Genomic DNA, 18,313 nt, shown 5'->3' on the forward strand with positions numbered 1-18,313 from the left:
TGGCAAGCTTAAGCAAGGGTTTCACCGTTGTCAGTGGCTACCTCCCATCCTCTCAGTGAAAGCGATTGCATATGCTCTGTCACAGCATAGCGGAATTCATCTGTCGGTTCTCAATCAGGCCGGAATAGAATCCAGTGATTCTTTTGCGTCTGTCACTAACGCCCCGCCCTCAGGAGTTTGAAGCACGTCACAGTCATTCAATCATTGAATCCTACTCAGAATACCACAGACAAGGTTAGACCTTCCGGATTCTCTTGAATGCCGCCATCAGTTCTCGCCTATACCACGAAGACTCTGATCTCACGGAATGGTTGGCTCGTTTGTCAGGCGAGCACTCGGTTGTCAGGCGATCAACCATGCATCGTGCAATCAGGAATCCAAGAGATATTCACTAGAGCCTTAGTTGCTTGTAGAACAAGAGTGGTTGTCAGTCACCTTGTTCATGGGTGAGAATGATGATGAGTGTCACAGATCATCACATTCATCATGTTGAAGAACAAGTGATATCTTGGAACAAGAACAAGCGGAATTGAATGGAAGAACAATAGTAATTGCATTAATACTCGAGGTACAGCAGAGCTCCACACCTTAATCTATGGTGTGTAGAAACTCCACCGTTGAAAATACATAAGCATGAGGTCTAGGCATGGCCGAATGGCCAGCCTCCCAATGATCTAAGAACTAAAATGTCCAAAGATGATCTAGAGATCTAAAGTGATCAAAAGATTTTTAATACAATAGTCAAAGGTCCTACTTATAGAAAACTAGTAGCCTAAGGTGTACAGAAATGAGTAAAAGACATAAAAATCCACTTCCGGGCCCACTTGGTGTGTGCTTGGGCTGAGTAATGAAGCATTTTTCGTGCAGAGACTCTTCTTGGAGTTAAACGCCAGCTTTCATGCCAGTTTGGGCGTTTAACTCCCATTTGGGTGCCAGTTCCAGCGTTTAACGCTGGGATTTCTTGAGTTGACTTTGAACGCCAGTTTGGGCCATCAAATCTTGGGCAAAGTATGGACTATCATATATTGTTGGAAAGCCCAGGATGTCTACTTTCCAACGCTGTTGAGTGCGCGCCAATTGGGCTTCTGTAGCTCCAGAAAATCCACTTCGAGTGCAGGGAGGTCAGAATCCAACAGCATCTGCAGTCCTTTTTGGTCTCAGAATCAGATTTTTGCTCAGGTCCCTCAATTTCAGCCAGAAAATACCTGAAATCACAGAAAAACACACAAACTCATAGTAAAGTCCAGAAAAGTGAATTTTAACTAAAAACTAATAAAAATATACTAAAAACTATCTAGATCATACCAAAAACATACTAAAAACAATGCCAAAAAGTATACAAATTATCCGCTCATCACAACACCAAACTTAAATTGTTGCTTGTCCCCAAGCAACTGAAAATCAAATAAGATAAAAAAAGAGAATATGCAATGAATTCCAAAAACATCTATGAAGATCAGTATTAATTAGATGAGCGGGGCTTTTACTTTTTGCCTCTGAATAGTTTTGGCATCTCACTCTATCCTTTGAAATTCAGAATGGTTGGCTTCTTTAGGAACTCAGAGTCCAGATAGTGTTAATGATTCTCCTAGTAAAGTATGATGATTCTTGAACATAGCTATTTATTGAGTCTTGGCTGTGGCCCAAAGCACTCTGTCTTCCAGTATTACCACCGGATACATACATGCCACAGACACATAATTGGGTGAACCTTTTCAGATTGTGACTCAGCTTTGCTAAAGTCCCCAATTAGAGGTGTCCAGGGTTCTTAAGCACACTCTTATTTGCCTTGGATCACAACTCTTTATTTCTTTCTATTTTTTTTTTCGATTTTTCTCTCTTTTTTTTTCGGTTTTTTTTCTTTTTTTTTTTGAAATGCTTTTTTTCTTGCTTCAAGAATCATTTTGATGATTTTTCAGATCCTCAGTAACATGTCTCCTTTTTCATCATTCTTTCAAGAGCCAACATTCATGAACCACAAATTCAAGATACATATGCACTGTTTAAGCATACATTCAGAGAACAAAAATATTGCCACCACATCAAAATAATTAAACTGTTATAAAATTCAAAATTCATGCAATTCTTCCTTTTTCAATTAAGCACATTTTTTATTCAAGAAAGGTGATGGATTCATAGGACATTCATAACTTTAAGGCATAGACACTAAGACACTAATGATCACAAGACACAAACATGGATAAACATAAGCAAAAATTTCGAAAAACAGAAGAATAAAGAACAAGGAAATCAAGGAACGGGTCCACCTTAGTGATGGCGGCTCTTTCTTGCTCTTGAAGATCCTATGGAGTGCTTGAGCTCCTCAATGTCTCTTCCTTGTCTTTGTTGCTCCTCCCTCATGATTCTTTGATCTTCTCTAATCTCATGAAGGATGATGGAGTGTTCTTGATGCTCCACCCTTAGTTGTCCCATGTTGGAACTCAACTCTCCTAGGGAGGTATTTAGTTGCTCCCAATAGTCTTGTGGAGGAAAGTCCATCCCTTGAGAAATCTCAGGGATCTCATGATGAGTGGGGTCTCTTGTGTACTCCATCCTCTTCTTAGTGATGGGCTTATCCTCATCAATGGGGATGTCTCCCTCTATGTCAACTCCAACTGAATAACAGAGGTGACAAATGAGATGAGGAAAGGCTAACCTTGCCAAGGTGGAGGTCTTGTCCGCCACCTTATAGAGTTCTTGGGCTATAACCTCATGAACCTCTATTTCTTCTCCAATCATGATGCTATGGATCATGATAGCCCGATCTATGGTAACTTCGGACCGGTTGCTAGTGGGAATGATTGAGCGTTGTATGAACTCTAACCACCCTCTAGCCATGGGCTTGAGGTCATGCCTTCTCAATTGGACCGGCTTTCCCCTTGAATCTTGCTTCCATTGTGCGCCCTCTTCACATATGACTGTGAGGACTTGGTCCAACCTTTGATCAAAGTTGACCCTTCTAGTGTAAGGATGCTCATCTCCTTGCCTCATAGGCAAGTTGAACGCCACCCTCACACTCTCCGGACTAAAATCCAAGTATTTCCCCCGAACCATAGTGAGATAGTTCTTTGGATTCGGGTTCACACTTTGGTCATGGTTCTTGGTGATCCATGCATTGGCATAGAACTCTTGAACCATCAAGATTCTGACTTGTTGAATGGGGTTGGTAAGAACTTCCCAACCTCTTCTTTGAATCTCATGTCGGATCTCCGGATATTCACCCTTTTTGAGTGAAAAGGGGACCTCGGGATCACCTTCTTCAAGGCCACAACTTCATAGAAGTGGTCTTGATGCACCCTTGAGAGGAATCTATCCATCTCCCATGACTCGGAGGTGGAAGCTTTTGCCTTCCCTTTCCTCTTTCTAGAGGTTTCTCCGGCCTTGGATGCCATAATGGTTATGGAAAAACGAAAAAGCAACGCTTTTACCACACCAAACTTAAAATGTTTGCTCGTCCTCGAGCAAAAGAAGAAAGAAGAGAGTAGAAGAAGGAGAAATGAGGAAGAGGGAGATGGTGGTGTGTTCGGCCAAAGAGGGGTAGAAGTGGTGTTTAGGTTGTGTGAAAATGAAAGGTTGAAGAAGGGTATATATAGGAGAGAGGGGATTTATGGGTGGGTTTGAATTTGAAGGGTGAGGTTGGTGGGGATTTATGAAGGATGGATGTGAGTGGTGAAGAGAAAGATGGGATTTGATAGGTGAAGGGTTTTTGGGGAAGAGGTGTTGAGGTGATTGGTGAATGGGGGAAGAAGAGAGAGAGTGATGGTAGGATAGGTGGGGATCCTGTGGGGTCCACAGATCCTGTGGTGTCAAGGAAAAGTCATCCCTGCACCAAATAGAATCAAAATTCACGTTTTGAGCCATTTCTGGCGTTAAATGCCGGGCTGGTGCCCATTCCTGGCGTTTAACGCCAGGTTCTTGCTCTTTTCTGGCGTTTAACGCCAGTCTGGTGCCCCTTTCTGGCGTTAAACGCCCAGAATGGTGCCAGACTGGGCGTTAAACGCCCAACTGCTAGGCTTACTGGCGTTTGAACGCCAGCAGCATCTTCCTCCAGGGTGTGCTGTTTTTCTTCCTGTTTTTCATTCTGTTTTTGCTTTTTTCATTGTTTTTGTGACTTCTTATGATCATCAACCTACAAAAAAGATAAAATAACAAAAGAAAATAATTAAGTATAAAACATTGGGTTGCCTCCCAACAAGCGCTTCTTTAATGTCATTAGCTTGACAGAGGGCTTCTCATGGAGCCTCACAGATACTCAGAGCCATGTTGGAACCTCCCAACACCAAACTTAGAGTTTGACTGTGGGGGCTCAGTTTGGCTCTGTTTTGAGAGAAGCTCTTCATGCTTCCTCTCCATGATGACAGAGGGATATCCTTGGGCCTTAAACACCAAGGATTCTTCATTCACTTGAATGATCAACTCTCCTCTATCAACATCAATCACAGCCCTTGCTGTGGCTAGGAAGGGTCTGCCAAGGATGATGGATTCATCCATGCACTTCCCAGTCTCTAGGACTATGAAATCAGTAGGGATGTAATGGTCTTCAACTTTTACCAGAACATCCTCTACAAGTCCATAGGCTTGTTTTCTTGAGTTGTCTGCCATCTCTAGTGAGATTTTTGCAGCTTGCACCTCAAAAATCCCTAACTTCTCCATTACAGAGAGGGGCATGAGGTTTACACTTGACCCTAAGTCACACAAGGCCTTCTTGAAGGTCATGGTGCCTATGGTACAAGGTATAGAAAACTTCCCAGGATCCTGCCTCTTTTGAGGCAGTTTCTGCCTAGACAAGTCATTCAGTTCTTTGGTGAGCAAAGGGGATTCATCCTCCCAAGTCTCATTTCCAAATAACTTGTCATTCAGCTTCATGATTGCTCCAAGGTATTTAGCAACTTGCTCTTCAGTGACATACTCATCCTCTTCAGAGGAAGAATATTCATCAGAGCTCATGAATGGCAGAAGTAAGTCCAATGGAATCTCTATGGTCTCATTTTGAGCCTCAGATTCCCATGGTTCCTCATTGGGGAACTCATTGGAGGCCAGTGGACGTCCAGTGAGGTCTTCCTCAGTGGCGTTCACTGCCTCTTCTTCCTCCCAGAATTCGGCCATGTTGATGGCCTTGCACTCTCCTTTTGGATTTTTTTCAGTATTGCTTGGGAGAGTGCTTGGAGGGAGTTCAGTAATTTTCTTGCTCAGCTGACCCACTTGTCCTTCCAAATTTCTGATGGAGGACCTTGTTTCAGTCATGAAACTTTGAGTGGTTTTGATTAGATCAGAGACCATAGTTGCTAAGTCAGAGGTATTCTGCTTAGAGCTCTCTGTCTGTTGCTGAGAAGATGATGGAAAAGGCTTGCTATTGCTAAACCTGTTTCTTCCACCATTATTGTTATTGAAACCTTGTTGAGGTCTCTGTTGATCCTTCCATGAAAGATTTGGATGATTCCTCCATGAAGGATTGTAGGTGTTTCCATAGGGTTCTCCCATGTAATTCACCTCTTCTATTGAAGGGTTCTCAGGATCATAAGCTTCTTCCTCAGATGAAGCTTCCTTAGTACTGCTTGGTGCATTTTGCATTCCAGACAGACTTTGAGAAATCATATTGACTTGTTGAGTCAATATTTTGTTCTGAGCCAATATGGCATTCAGAGTGTCAATCTCAAGAACTCCTTTCTTCTGACTAGTCCCATTGTTCACAGGATTTCTTTCAGAAGTGTACATGAATTGGTTATTTGCAACCATTTCAATCAGTTCTTGAGCTTCAGTAGGCGTCTTTTTCAGATGAAGAGATCCTCCAGAAGAGCTATCCAAAGACATCTTGGACAGTTCAGAGAGACCATCATAGAAAATACCTATGATGCTCCATTCAGAAAGCATATTAGTGGGACACTTTCTGATCAATTGTTTGTATCTTTCCCAAGCTTCATAGAGGGATTCTCCTTCCTTCTGTCTGAAGGTTTGGACTTCCACTCTAAGCTTACTCAATTTTTGAGGTGGAAAGAACTTTGCCAAGAAGGCATTGACTAGCTTTTCCCAAGAGTCCAGGCTTTCTTTAGGTTGAGAGTCCAACCATGTCCTAGCTCTGTCTCTTACAGCAAAAGGGAATAGCATTAGTCTGTAGACCTCAGGGTCAACCCCATTAGTCTTGACAGTGTCACAGATTTGCAAGAACTCAGCTAAGAACTGATGAGGATCTTCCAATGGAAGTCCATGGAACTTGCAATTCTGTTGCATTAGAGAAACTAATTGAGGCTTAAGCTCAAAGTTGTTTGCTCCAATGGCAGGGATAGAGATGCTTCTCCCATAGAAGTCGGGAGTAGGTGCAGTAAAGTCACCCAGCACCTTCCTTGCATTGTTGGCATTGTTGTTGTTTTTGGCTGCCATTTGTTCTTCTTCTTTGAAGAGTTCGTTCAGGTGCTCTAAAGAGAGTTGTGCTTTGGCTTCTCTTAGCTTTCTCTTCAAGGTCCTTTCAGGTTCAGGATCAGCCTCAACAAGAATGCCTTTATCTTTGCTCCTGCTCATAAGAAAGAGAAGGGAACAAGAAAATGTGGAATTCTCTATGTCACAGTATAGAGATTCCTTTAGGTGTCAGAGGAAAAGAAGAGTAGAAGACAGAAGTAGAAAATTCGAACTTATCAGAGAAAATGGAGTTCGAATTTTGCATTAAGGGATAGTGCTAGTCCATAAATAGAAGGATGTGAGAAGGAGGGAAGTAATTTTCGAAAATTAAGTGAAAAATTTTGAAAACATTTTTGAAAAGCATTACTTAATTTTCGAAAATGAAAATGGAAAAGAAATCAAGTGATTTTTGAAAAAGATTTTGAAATTAGAACTCAAAAAGATTTGATTGAAAACTATTTTGAAAAAGATGTGGTTAAGAAGATATGATTGATTAAAAAAAATGTGATTGAGAAGATATGATTTGAAAACATTTTAAAAAAAGATTTTGATTTGAAAATTAAAAACTTGACTAACAAGAAAAGATATGATTCAATCATTAAACCTTTCTCAACAGAAAAGGCAACATACTTGAAATGTTGAATCAAATCATTAATTGATAGTAAGTATCCTTGAAAAAGGAAAGAAGTTAATTTTGAAAAAGATTTGATTGAAAAATTGATTTGAAAAAGATTTGATTTTGAAAGGATTTTGAAAAATTTGAAAAAAATTTGATTTGAAAACAAAATCTTCCCTTCTAGCCATCCTGGCGTTAAACGCCCAGAATGGTGCACATTCTGGCGTTTAACGCCCAAAATGCTACCCTTTTGGGCGTTAAACGCCCAACCAGGTACCCTGGCTGGCGTTTAAACGCCAGTCTGTCCTTCTTCACTGGGCGTTTTGAACGCCCAGCTTTTTCTGTGCAATTCCTCTGCTGTATGTTCTGAATCTTCAATTCTCTATATTATTGACTTGAAAAGACACAAATTAAAAATATTTTTGGATTTTTGATAATAAGGACAAACCAAAATGCAACAAGAATCAAATAACAATGCATGCAAGACACCAAACTTAGCAGTTTGTATACTACTGACACTAACAAAATGAAAATGCATATGAGACACTCAAAACACTCAAGTCAATAGAATTCAAAGATCAGAGCAAGTAAATCATCAAGAACATCTTGAAGATCACCAAGATACATGAATGAATGCATGCAATTGACACCAAACTTAAGATGAGACTAGTGTCTCAATAAGAAACAACAATATTTTTGGTTTTTATGATTTTGTAAAATTTTTTTGTGTTTTTTTCGAAAGTTAAATGGAAAAAGATATCAAAATTCTTAATGAGAATTCCAGGAATCAGTGCAATGTTAGTCTAAGACTCCGGTCCAAGAATTAGACATGGCTTCACAGCCAGCCAAGCTTTCAGAGAAAGCTTCGGTCCAAAACACTAGACATGGCCAAAAGCCAGCCAAGCCTTAGCAGATCACTGCTCCAAAAGCAAGATTTGATAAAAATCAACAAGCTCTTGTGGTGATAAGTTGAAACCCCGGTCCAATGAAATTAGACATGGCTTCTCAGCCAGCCAGATTTCAACAAATCATCATGAAACTCTAGAATTCATCTTCAAGAATTTCGAAAAAAAATAAATACCTAATCTAAGCAACAAGATGAACCGTCAGTTGTCCAGCCTGAACAATCCCTGGCAATAACGCCAAAAACTTGGTGTTGTTGCCGGATCTTGGCACTGATGTTACCAAAAGCTTGCTCAAAACTTGTTCGATCCCCGGCAACGGCGCCAAAAACTTGGTGCGCGAAATTGTGAACAATACTTTTTCACAACTCTTTTAATCCCCGGTAATGGCTCCAAAAACGTGGTAGCTCAATACCATGGCATTACACAACTTCGCACAACTAACCAGCAAGTGCACTGGGTCGTCCAAGTAATAAACCTTACGTGAGTAAGGGTCGATCCCACGGAGATTGTTAGTATTGAAGCAAGCTATGGTCATCTTGTAAATCTTAGTCAGGCAAACTCAAATGGTAATGGTGATGAACGAAAATAACATAAAAGATAAAGATAGAGATACTTATGTAATTCATTGGTAGGAACTTCAGATAAGCGCATGAAGATGCCTTCCCTTCCGTCTCTCTGCTTTCCTACTGTCTTCATCCAATCCTTCTTACTCCCTTCCATGGCAAGCTTAAGCAAGGGTTTCACCGTTGTCAGTGGCTACCTCCCATCCTCTCAGTGAAAGCGATTGCATATGCTCTGTCACAGCATAGCGGAATTCATCTGTCGGTTCTCAATCAGGCCGGAATAGAATCCAGTGATTCTTTTGCGTCTGTCACTAACGCCCCGCCCTCAGGAGTTTGAAGCACGTCACAGTCATTCAATCATTGAATCCTACTCAGAATACCACAGACAAGGTTAGACCTTCCGGATTCTCTTGAATGCCGCCATCAGTTCTCGCCTATACCACGAAGACTCTGATCTCACGGAATGGTTGGCTCGTTTGTCAGGCGAGCACTCGGTTGTCAGGCGATCAACCATGCATCGTGCAATCAGGAATCCAAGAGATATTCACTAGAGCCTTAGTTGCTTGTAGAACAAGAGTGGTTGTCAGTCACCTTGTTCATGGGTGAGAATGATGATGAGTGTCACAGATCATCACATTCATCATGTTGAAGAACAAGTGATATCTTGGAACAAGAACAAGCGGAATTGAATGGAAGAACAATAGTAATTGCATTAATACTCGAGGTACAGCAGAGCTCCACACCTTAATCTATGGTGTGTAGAAACTCCACCGTTGAAAATACATAAGCATGAGGTCTAGGCATGGCCGAATGGCCAGCCTCCCAATGATCTAAGAACTAAAATGTCCAAAGATGATCTAGAGATCTAAAGTGATCAAAAGATTTTTAATACAATAGTCAAAGGTCCTACTTATAGAAAACTAGTAGCCTAAGGTGTACAGAAATGAGTAAAAGACATAAAAATCCACTTCCGGGCCCACTTGGTGTGTGCTTGGGCTGAGTAATGAAGCATTTTTCGTGCAGAGACTCTTCTTGGAGTTAAACGCCAGCTTTCATGCCAGTTTGGGCGTTTAACTCCCATTTGGGTGCCAGTTCCAGCGTTTAACGCTAGGATTTCTTGAGGTGACTTTGAACGCCGGTTTGGGCCATCAAATCTTCGGCAAAGTATGAACTATCATATATTGCTGGAAAGCCCAGGATGTCTACTTTCCAACGCCGTTGAGAGCGCGCCAATTGGGCTTCTGTAGCTCCAGAAAATCCACTTCGAGTGCAGGGAGGTCAGAATCCAACAGCATCTGCAGTCCTTTTTGGTCTCAGAATCAGATTTTTGCTCAGGTCCCTCAATTTCAGCCAGAAAATACCTGAAATCACAGAAAAACACACAAACTCATAGTAAAGTCCAGAAAAGTGAATTTTAACTAAAAACTAATAAAAATATACTAAAAACTATCTAGATCATACCAAAAACATACTAAAAACAATGCCAAAAAGTATACAAATTATCTGCTCATCAGTCCTCAATAGGGAACTCCTTCTTGCTTGAGAGACGTCCCATGAGGTCTTCTTCATTGGGATTCACGTCCTCTCCTTCCTCTCTAGGTTTGGCTATATTGATTATATCAATGGCCTTGCACTCTCTTTTTGGATTTTCTTCAGTATTGCTTGGGAGAGTACTAGGAGGAGTTTCAGTGACTTTTTTACTCAGCTGGCCCACTTGTGCCTCCAGATTTCTGATGGAGGACCTTGTTTCACTCATGAAACTTAAAGTGGCTTTGGATAGATCAGAGACTATATTTGCTAAGTTAGAGGTATTTTGCTCAGAATTCTCTGTCTGTTGCTGAGAAGATGATGGAAAAGGCTTGCTATTACTGAGCCTATTTCTTCCACCATTATTAAAGCCTTGTTGGGGCTTTTGTTGATCCTTCCATGAGAAATTTGGATGATTTCTCCATGATGATGATGAGTGTCATGGATCATCACATCCATCAGGTTGAAGTATGAGTAGTATCTTAGAACAGAAATAAGATTGAAATTGAATAAAAGATAGTAGTAATTGTATTAGAACTCGAGGTACAGCAGAGCTCCACACCCTTAATCTATGGTGTGTAGAAACTCCACCGTTAAAAATACATAAGTGAAGGTCCAGGCATGGCCGAATGGCCAGCCCCCAAAATGTAATATGAATTCGAAAATAGGGAGAAGGACCTATGGTCAAAAGACCGAATGGTCAAAGACTCCGAATACAATAGTAAAATGTTCTATTTATACTAGACTAGCTACTAGGGTTTACAGAAGTAAGTAATTGATGCAGAAATCCACTTCCGGGGCCCACTTGGTGTGTGCTTGGGCTGAGCTTGAGCTTTACACGTGCAGAGGCTTCTTTTAGAGTTGAACGCCAAGTTGTAACGTGTTTTTGGCGTTCAACTCTGGTCCATGACGTGTTTCTGGCGTTTGACTCCAGAATGCAGCATGGAACTGGCGTTGAGCGCCAGTTTACGTCATCTAATCTCGAATAAAGTATGGACTATTATATATTGCTAGAAAGTTCTGGATGTCTACTTTCCAACGCCGTTGAGAGCGTGCTATTTGGAGTTCTGTAGCTCTAGAAAATCTATTTAGAGTGCATGGAGGTCAAAATCCAACAGCATCAGCAGTCCTTTGTCAGCCTTTTATCAGAATTTTGCTCAGGTCCCTCAATTTCAGCCAGAAAATACCTGAAATCACAGAAAAATACACAAACTCATAGTAAAGTCCAAAAATGTGAATTTAGCATAAAAACTAATGAAAACATCCCTAAAAGTAGCTAGATTATACTAAAAACTATCTAAAAATAATGCCAAAAAGCGTATAAATTATCCGCTCATCAAGAAACCCTAAGAAAGTAATGCTACACTACTCCTACTCCTATGGATGAAAAAAACTAAAGCAAATGAAAACTTAGTAATAACCTAATCTAAAGTGAGCTCCCCTACGTATGTCTTCAATTCTCCTTGATATAGCACTCCCATTCAGCATCAAGCCTTCAAAAATTGAGCAAAAAGCCCTCAGAAATCGCACAACATGTGTTTCATTAATGAAACCACGTGCAGGGTCCTGTACATACGCACACTTCGCTAAATGTTCTCCTGTGCGTACGCACATGTGCTTGTGCGCACGCACACATGCAAATTCCTTCTTGTGCACACGCACAGATGCTTGTGAGCATGCACACTTAGCTGTGTGTGTTTTTCCTTGTTTTCTTCATGTGTCCTCTCTTGTACATCCTTTCTTCCACTTTTGCCTAGCCAATCTAGCCTAAATGACCTGAAATCACTCGGAAAACATATCATGGCATCGAATGGCATAAAAGTGGAGTTAAATTGCTCAATTTAAGCACAAAATTGCATGTTTTCACATTGAAGTCCAAATTAGGGGGTCAAACACAAAAGTATGCTATTTTGGTGCTTAAGTGTGAGTTTATGTGATATAATCCATCCAAATCAAGTCAAAATATCTCATCAAATATGGATTCATCAATTCCTCCACACTTAAATAATAGCATGTCCTCATGCTAAACTAACAAGGAGAATGATCAAAAGGTGGTAATCAACTTATTAAATGCAACTATCTATATGCATGCAAGTATACTAGACACTATCTATACCTATATATATTTATAGTTTTCTATATGATTGGTGAAAGCAAACAATCAAATTCCCAAGCAAGAGTATAGACATTTAGGGCTAAGCAAGGAAATAATCCAATGCAATCAAAATCTAAAGAATTGATTCAACTCATCAAATTGAAGCAACTTGCAAGAATTCATGATAAGAGATGTGGAAACATAGAATTGAGTAATTGAATCCTCACTAAGTGTGTATACACTCTAATCACTCGGTGTCTAAGGGTTTAATCACTCAAGTCTCCTCTAATCATGTTTTCAAGGATTTGCTTTTCATCTAACAATCAACAAACAAGTGATGCATGAATGCAATTATCATGAGAACTTCATATGGTTGTGTGATTAGGGTAAAGGTGGGATAGATGTGGCTAAGTGGACTAAATTGAATTGAATCCTTGATTAGTTTAAGTATCCAACTCAGCCTATATCAACCAAATCACCAAAAACATGCAATCCTCGCCTCCCATTATAGTTTTCCACAAACACTCGTGTATGCTTTCTCACTTACATAACATATGCATTCCTTATTCATTTTTTTATTTTCTTTTGGGCAACCTTTGTCTCCTTTTTATGATGATGATGATTTTTTTTTCAAGATAAATGCACATGGTTTAGTAGTTCATACATGAGTGTTCCCATTTTTCAAATTTTTCAATGAAATACCCAAATTAAACATTTTTATTCACTACCAATGTTTCCCAAAATTCTCCCACACTTAAATGGAACACACTTCTCAACCTAAGCTAATCAAGGATACAATTCACGGTAAATCATGGTTTTCCACTTAAGGTTTTAATGTGCTAATATCAAGAACAATGGGGTAAATAAAGCTCAAAGGGATTTAACTATGGTAGATGCAAAGGGTAGGCCATATGGGTTAAGTAAGCTTTAATCAAAGATGGCCTCAATCATGCTCAATGCATTCAAAACATCAATCATTGGAAATAAAGAATCAAGGAAAACCAAGATTACAATCATAGAAGAGATATAGCACACAATGAACAAAATTAGTGATTAAAATGCGTAACCACTCATTAAAGCTCAAAAACTCACAAGGTATTTGTTCTTTCCTCTTCTATGTTCCATAAAAATCATTCAAGCAAGTTTAAAAATGATTTTCTGAATCAATTCAATAGAATGCCCTAAAACAAAATTCTTGGACATCTTTGTTGTTTTTCACCAAAAATTTATTTCCTATATGTATGTGTATGTTGTGATGGATGCAAAATTTTCAAAATTGGCTAGTTCTTTCCTAATTTTCAACAACTAAAAAAATTAACATGAACAATTAGGATCAAAATGAACTAAGCATATGCTATTCACATCATCCAATCACAATCAAAATCTATACTATATCAAGCAAAATAAAGCTTAAAACATATACATAAACCATAATTAAAAGGCAATACTAAGGATAAACTAGAAGCAACTAATATATATATATATATATATATATATATATATATATATATATATATATATATATACCAAAGTACCAAAATGTAGTGCATAAGACAAAATATCATAAATATCCACAAAAAGAATACTAAAACTCAAAATAAGCTAGATGACAAGTGTTAAGGACAGAATGTTTACACCCAAAAAATAGTAGATCCTCCCCCCCACTTAAACAGTGCACGGTCCTCCGTGCCAAAAATGGACTGAGGTGGTCACGTCTGAGGAGCTCCACCATCTGGCGGTGGTGGGTGCTGATGTCTCTAATAAACTATGATGGTGCGGGAAGGCTCTGAGGTGGTCTCAGCTGCCGGTTCCTCAACGCCTTGGTCAGCTGGCTCTACTACTGTCTTAACTATTAGCTCAGCTACAGCTGCTGGCTCATCAACTCTTTCAACTACTGCCTCCTCAGTAGGCTCGGCTGCCTGGCCAGCTTCAGCTGCTGGCTCCTCCACTGCTGCTTCCTCAGTCTCAGGCTCAGGATCTGGTATATCCGGAGGAGGTGGCCCAGGGTCTCTACCCTCAAACTTCGCCACAATCCACTGAAAGCGGCGAGTGTTGCAGCGCTCGAAGCGGTACAAGGTCTGAAAAATCTCCCGACCCAGCTCATAAGGTGTCTGAGGCCGGGGTGTAGGCACAGGAGGTGCAGGGGGTATTGAGGACTTGCTAATGCTGCTGGTGGCTCTGTGGTCTTCCTCTTCTTCTGTGGTGGCGGTCCCTCATACTCGCCGTATGGCAAAAATGACTGGGTGCTTGATGAGCGGATAATTTATACATTTTTTGGCATTGTTTTTAGTATGTTTTTAGTATGTTTTAGTTATTTTTTATTATATTTTTATTAGTTTTTAGTTAAAATTCACTTTTCTGGACTTTACTATGAGTTTATACTTTGCCCGAGATTTGATGGCCCAAATAGGCGTTCCAAGTCAGCTCAAGAATTCTGGCGTAAAACGCCGGAACTGGCACAAGAATGGGAGTTAAACGCCCAAACTGGCACAAAAGCTGGCGTTAACTCCAAGAAAAGTATCTAATGCAACAGAATTGCAACAATTAGTTTCTCTAATGCAACAGAATTGCAAGTTCCATGGACTTCCATTGGAAGATCCTCATCAGTTTTTAGCTGAATTCTTGCAAATCTGTGACACTATCAAGACCAATGGGGTTAACCCTGAGGTCTACAGACTTATGCTATTTCCTTTTGTTGTAAGAGACAGAGCTAGGATATGGTTGGATTCACAACCTAAAGAAAGCCTGAACTCTTGGGAAAAGCTAGTCAATGCCTTCTTGGCAAAGTTATTTCCACCTCAAAAATTGAGTAAGCTTAGAGTGGAAGTCCAAACCTTCAGATAGAAGGAAGGTGAATCCCTCTATGAAGCTTGGGAAAGATACAAACAATTGATCAGAAAGTGTCCCTCTGACATGCTTTCTAAATGGAGCATCATAGGTATCTTCTATGATGGTCTGTCTGAACTGTCCAATATGTCATTGGATAGCTCTGCTGGAGGATCTCTTCATCTGAAGAAGACGCCTGCAGAAGCTCAAGAACTCATTGAAATGGTTGCAAATAACCAATTCATGTACACTTCTGAAAGGAATCCTGTGAACAATGGGACGAATCAGAAGAAAAGAGTTCTTGAGAATGATACTCTAAATGCCATATTGGCTCAGAACAAAATATTGACTCAGCAAGTCAATATGATTTCTCAAAGTCTGTCTGGAATGCAAGCTGCACCAGGCAGTACTAAGGACGCTTCATTTGAAGAAGAAGCTTATGATCCTGAGAACCCATCAATGGAAGAGGTGAATTACATGGGAGAACCCTATGGAAACACCTATAATCCTTCATGGAGAAATCATCCAAATCTCTCATGGAAGGATCAACAGAGACCTCAACAAGGTTTCAACAACAATAATAGTGGAAGAAACAGGTTTAGCAATGGCAAGCCTTTTCCATCATCTTCTCAGTAACAGACAGAGAATTCTAAGCAGAACTCCTCTGACTTAGCAACTATAGTCTCTGATCTAATCAAAACCACTCAAAGTTTCATAACTGAAACAAGGTCCTCCATTAGAAACTTTGAGGCACAAGTGGGTCAGCTGAGCAAGAAAGTTACTGAACTCCCTCCTAGTACTCTTCCAAGCAATACAGAAGAGAATCCAAAAGGAGAGTGCAAGGCCATTAACATGACCTACATGTCCGAATTTGGAGAGGAGGAAGAGGCAGTGAGCGCCACTGAGGAAGACCTCAATGGACGTCCACTGGCCACCAATGAGTTCCCTAATAAGGAACCATGGGAATCTGAGGCTCACACTGAGACCATAAGATTCCATTGGATTTACTTCTGCCATTCATGAGCTCTGATGAGTATTCTTCCTCTGAAGAAGATGAAGATGTCACTGAAGAGCAAGTTGCTAAATACCTTGGAGCAATCATGAAGTTAAATGACAAGTTATTTGGTAATGAGACTTGGGAGGATGAACCCCCTTTGCTCACCAAAGAACTGGATGACTTGACTAGGCAGAGGTTACCTCAAAAGAGACAGGACCCTGGGAAGTTCTCAATACCTTGTATAGTAGGCTCCATGACCTTCAAGAAGGCTCTGTGTGACCTAGGGTCAAGCATAAATCTTATGCCTCTCTCTGTAATGGAGAAGCTAGGGATCTTTGAGGTACAAGCTGCAAGAATCTCACTAGAGATGGTAGACAATTCAAGAAAACAAGCTTATGGACTTGTAGAGGATGTTCTGGTAAAGGTTGAAGACCATTACATCCCTGCTGATATCATAGTCCTAGAGACTGGGAAGTGCATGGATGAATCCATCATCCTTGGCAGACCCTTCCTAGCCACAGCAAAGGCTGTGATTGATGTTGACAGAGGAGAATTGATCATTCAAGTGAATGAAGAATCCCTTGTGTTTAAGGCTCAAGGATATCCCTCTGTAACCATGGAGAGGAAGCATGAAGAGCTTCTCTCAAAACAGAGTCAAATAGAGCCCCCACAATCAAACTCTAAGTTTGGTGTTGGGAGGCCACAACCAAATTCTAAGTTTGGTGTTAACCCCCACATTCAAACTCTAAGTTTGGTGTTGGGAGGTTCCAACATGGCTCTGAGTACCTGTGAGGCTCCATGAGAGCCCACTATCAAGCTACTGACATTAAAGAAGCGCTTGTTGGGAGGCAACCCAATGTTATATTTATCTATATTTCCTTTGTTATTTTATATTTTTTATAGGTTGATGATCATGGGAAGTCACAAAATCAATTGAAAAAGCAAAAACAGAATAAAAAACAAAAAAAAAACAGCACACTCTGGAGGAAAACCTGCTGGCGTTTAAACGCCAGTAAGGGCAGCAAATGGGCGTTTAACGCCCAGTCTGGCACCATTCTGGGCGTTTAACGCCAGAAAGGGGCACCAGACTGGTGTTAAATGCCAGGAAGGGGCAAGAAGTTGGCGTTAAACGCCAGAAATGGGCACTAGCCCGGCGTTTAATGCCAAAATTGGCAGAAAGAGCATTTTTGCTCGCCACTTGGTACATGGATGAGTTTTCCTTGACACCTCAGGATCTGTGGACCCCACAAGATCCCCACCTACCCCACCACTCTCTCTCTTCTTCACCCATTCACCAATCACCTCAATACCTCTTTCCCAAAAAAATCCCTCACCTATCAAATCCCACTATTCTCTTCACCACTCACATCCATCCTTCATAAAACCCCACCTACCTCACCATTCAAATTCAAACCACTTTCCCTCCCAAACCCACCCATACATGACCGAACCCTATCCCTCGCCCCACCCCTATAACCCTTCTTCACTCTTTCATTTTCACACAACCTAAACACTACTTTTCCCCCTTGGCCGAACCACAAAGCCTCCTCCATCTCCTCTATTTCTTCTTCTTTTACTCTCTTCTTTCTTCTTTTGCTCGAGGACGAGCAAACCTTCTAAGTTTGGTGTGGTAAAAGCATTGCTTTTTGTTTTTCCATAACCATTTATGGCATCCAAGGCCGGAGAAACCTCTAGAAAGAGGAAAGGGAAGGCAAAAGCTTCCACCTCCGAGTCATGGGAGATGGAGAGATTCATCTCAAGGGTGCATCAAGACCACTTCTATGAAGTTGTGGCCATGAAGAAAGTGATCCCCGAGGTCCCTTTCAAACTCAAAAAAGGGTCAACTTTGATCAAAGGTTGGACCAAGTCCTCAGAGACATTTGTGAAGAGGGCGCTCAATAGAAGAGAGATTCAAGAGGGAAGCCGGTTCAACTAAGAAGGCATGACCTCAAGCCCATCACTAAGAAAAGGATGGAGCAAACAAGAGATCCCACTCATCATGAAATCCCTGAGATACCTCAAGGGATGCACTTTCCTCCACAAAATTATTGAGAGCAAATCAACACCTCCCTAGGAGAATTGAGTTCCAACATGGGACAACTAAGGGTGGAGCACCAAGAACATTCCATTCTCCTCCATAAAATTAGAGAAGATCAAAGAGTCATGAGAGAGGAGCAACAAGGCAAGGAAGAGACATTGAGGAGCTCAAGCACTCCATAAGATCTTCAAGAGGAAGAACAAGCCGCCATCACTAAGGTGGACCCGTTCTTTAATTTCCTGTTTTTCGAATTTTTATGCCTATGTTTATCTATGTTTGTGTCTTATGATCATTAGTGTCTTAGTGTCTATGCCTTAAAGTTATGAATGTCCTATGAATCCATCACCTTTCTT

At 40.7% G+C, this 18,313-nt stretch overlaps 1 non-coding gene across 1 annotated transcript; it reads left to right on the plus strand.

Annotated features, from left to right (window-relative positions):
• The first annotated feature begins 5,865 nt into the window (after positions 1-5,865).
• Positions 5,866-5,973, plus strand: LOC112700363 (small nucleolar RNA R71). The gene has a single exon (XR_003153270.1). It is a non-coding gene; the product is annotated as a small nucleolar RNA R71 (small nucleolar RNA).
• The last annotated feature ends 12,340 nt before the right edge of the window (positions 5,974-18,313 follow it).

This window comes from Arachis hypogaea, chromosome 6, assembly GCF_003086295.3.
Source record: "Arachis hypogaea cultivar Tifrunner chromosome 6, arahy.Tifrunner.gnm2.J5K5, whole genome shotgun sequence".
In the NCBI taxonomy this organism is placed as follows: Eukaryota; Viridiplantae; Streptophyta; class Magnoliopsida; order Fabales; family Fabaceae; genus Arachis; species Arachis hypogaea.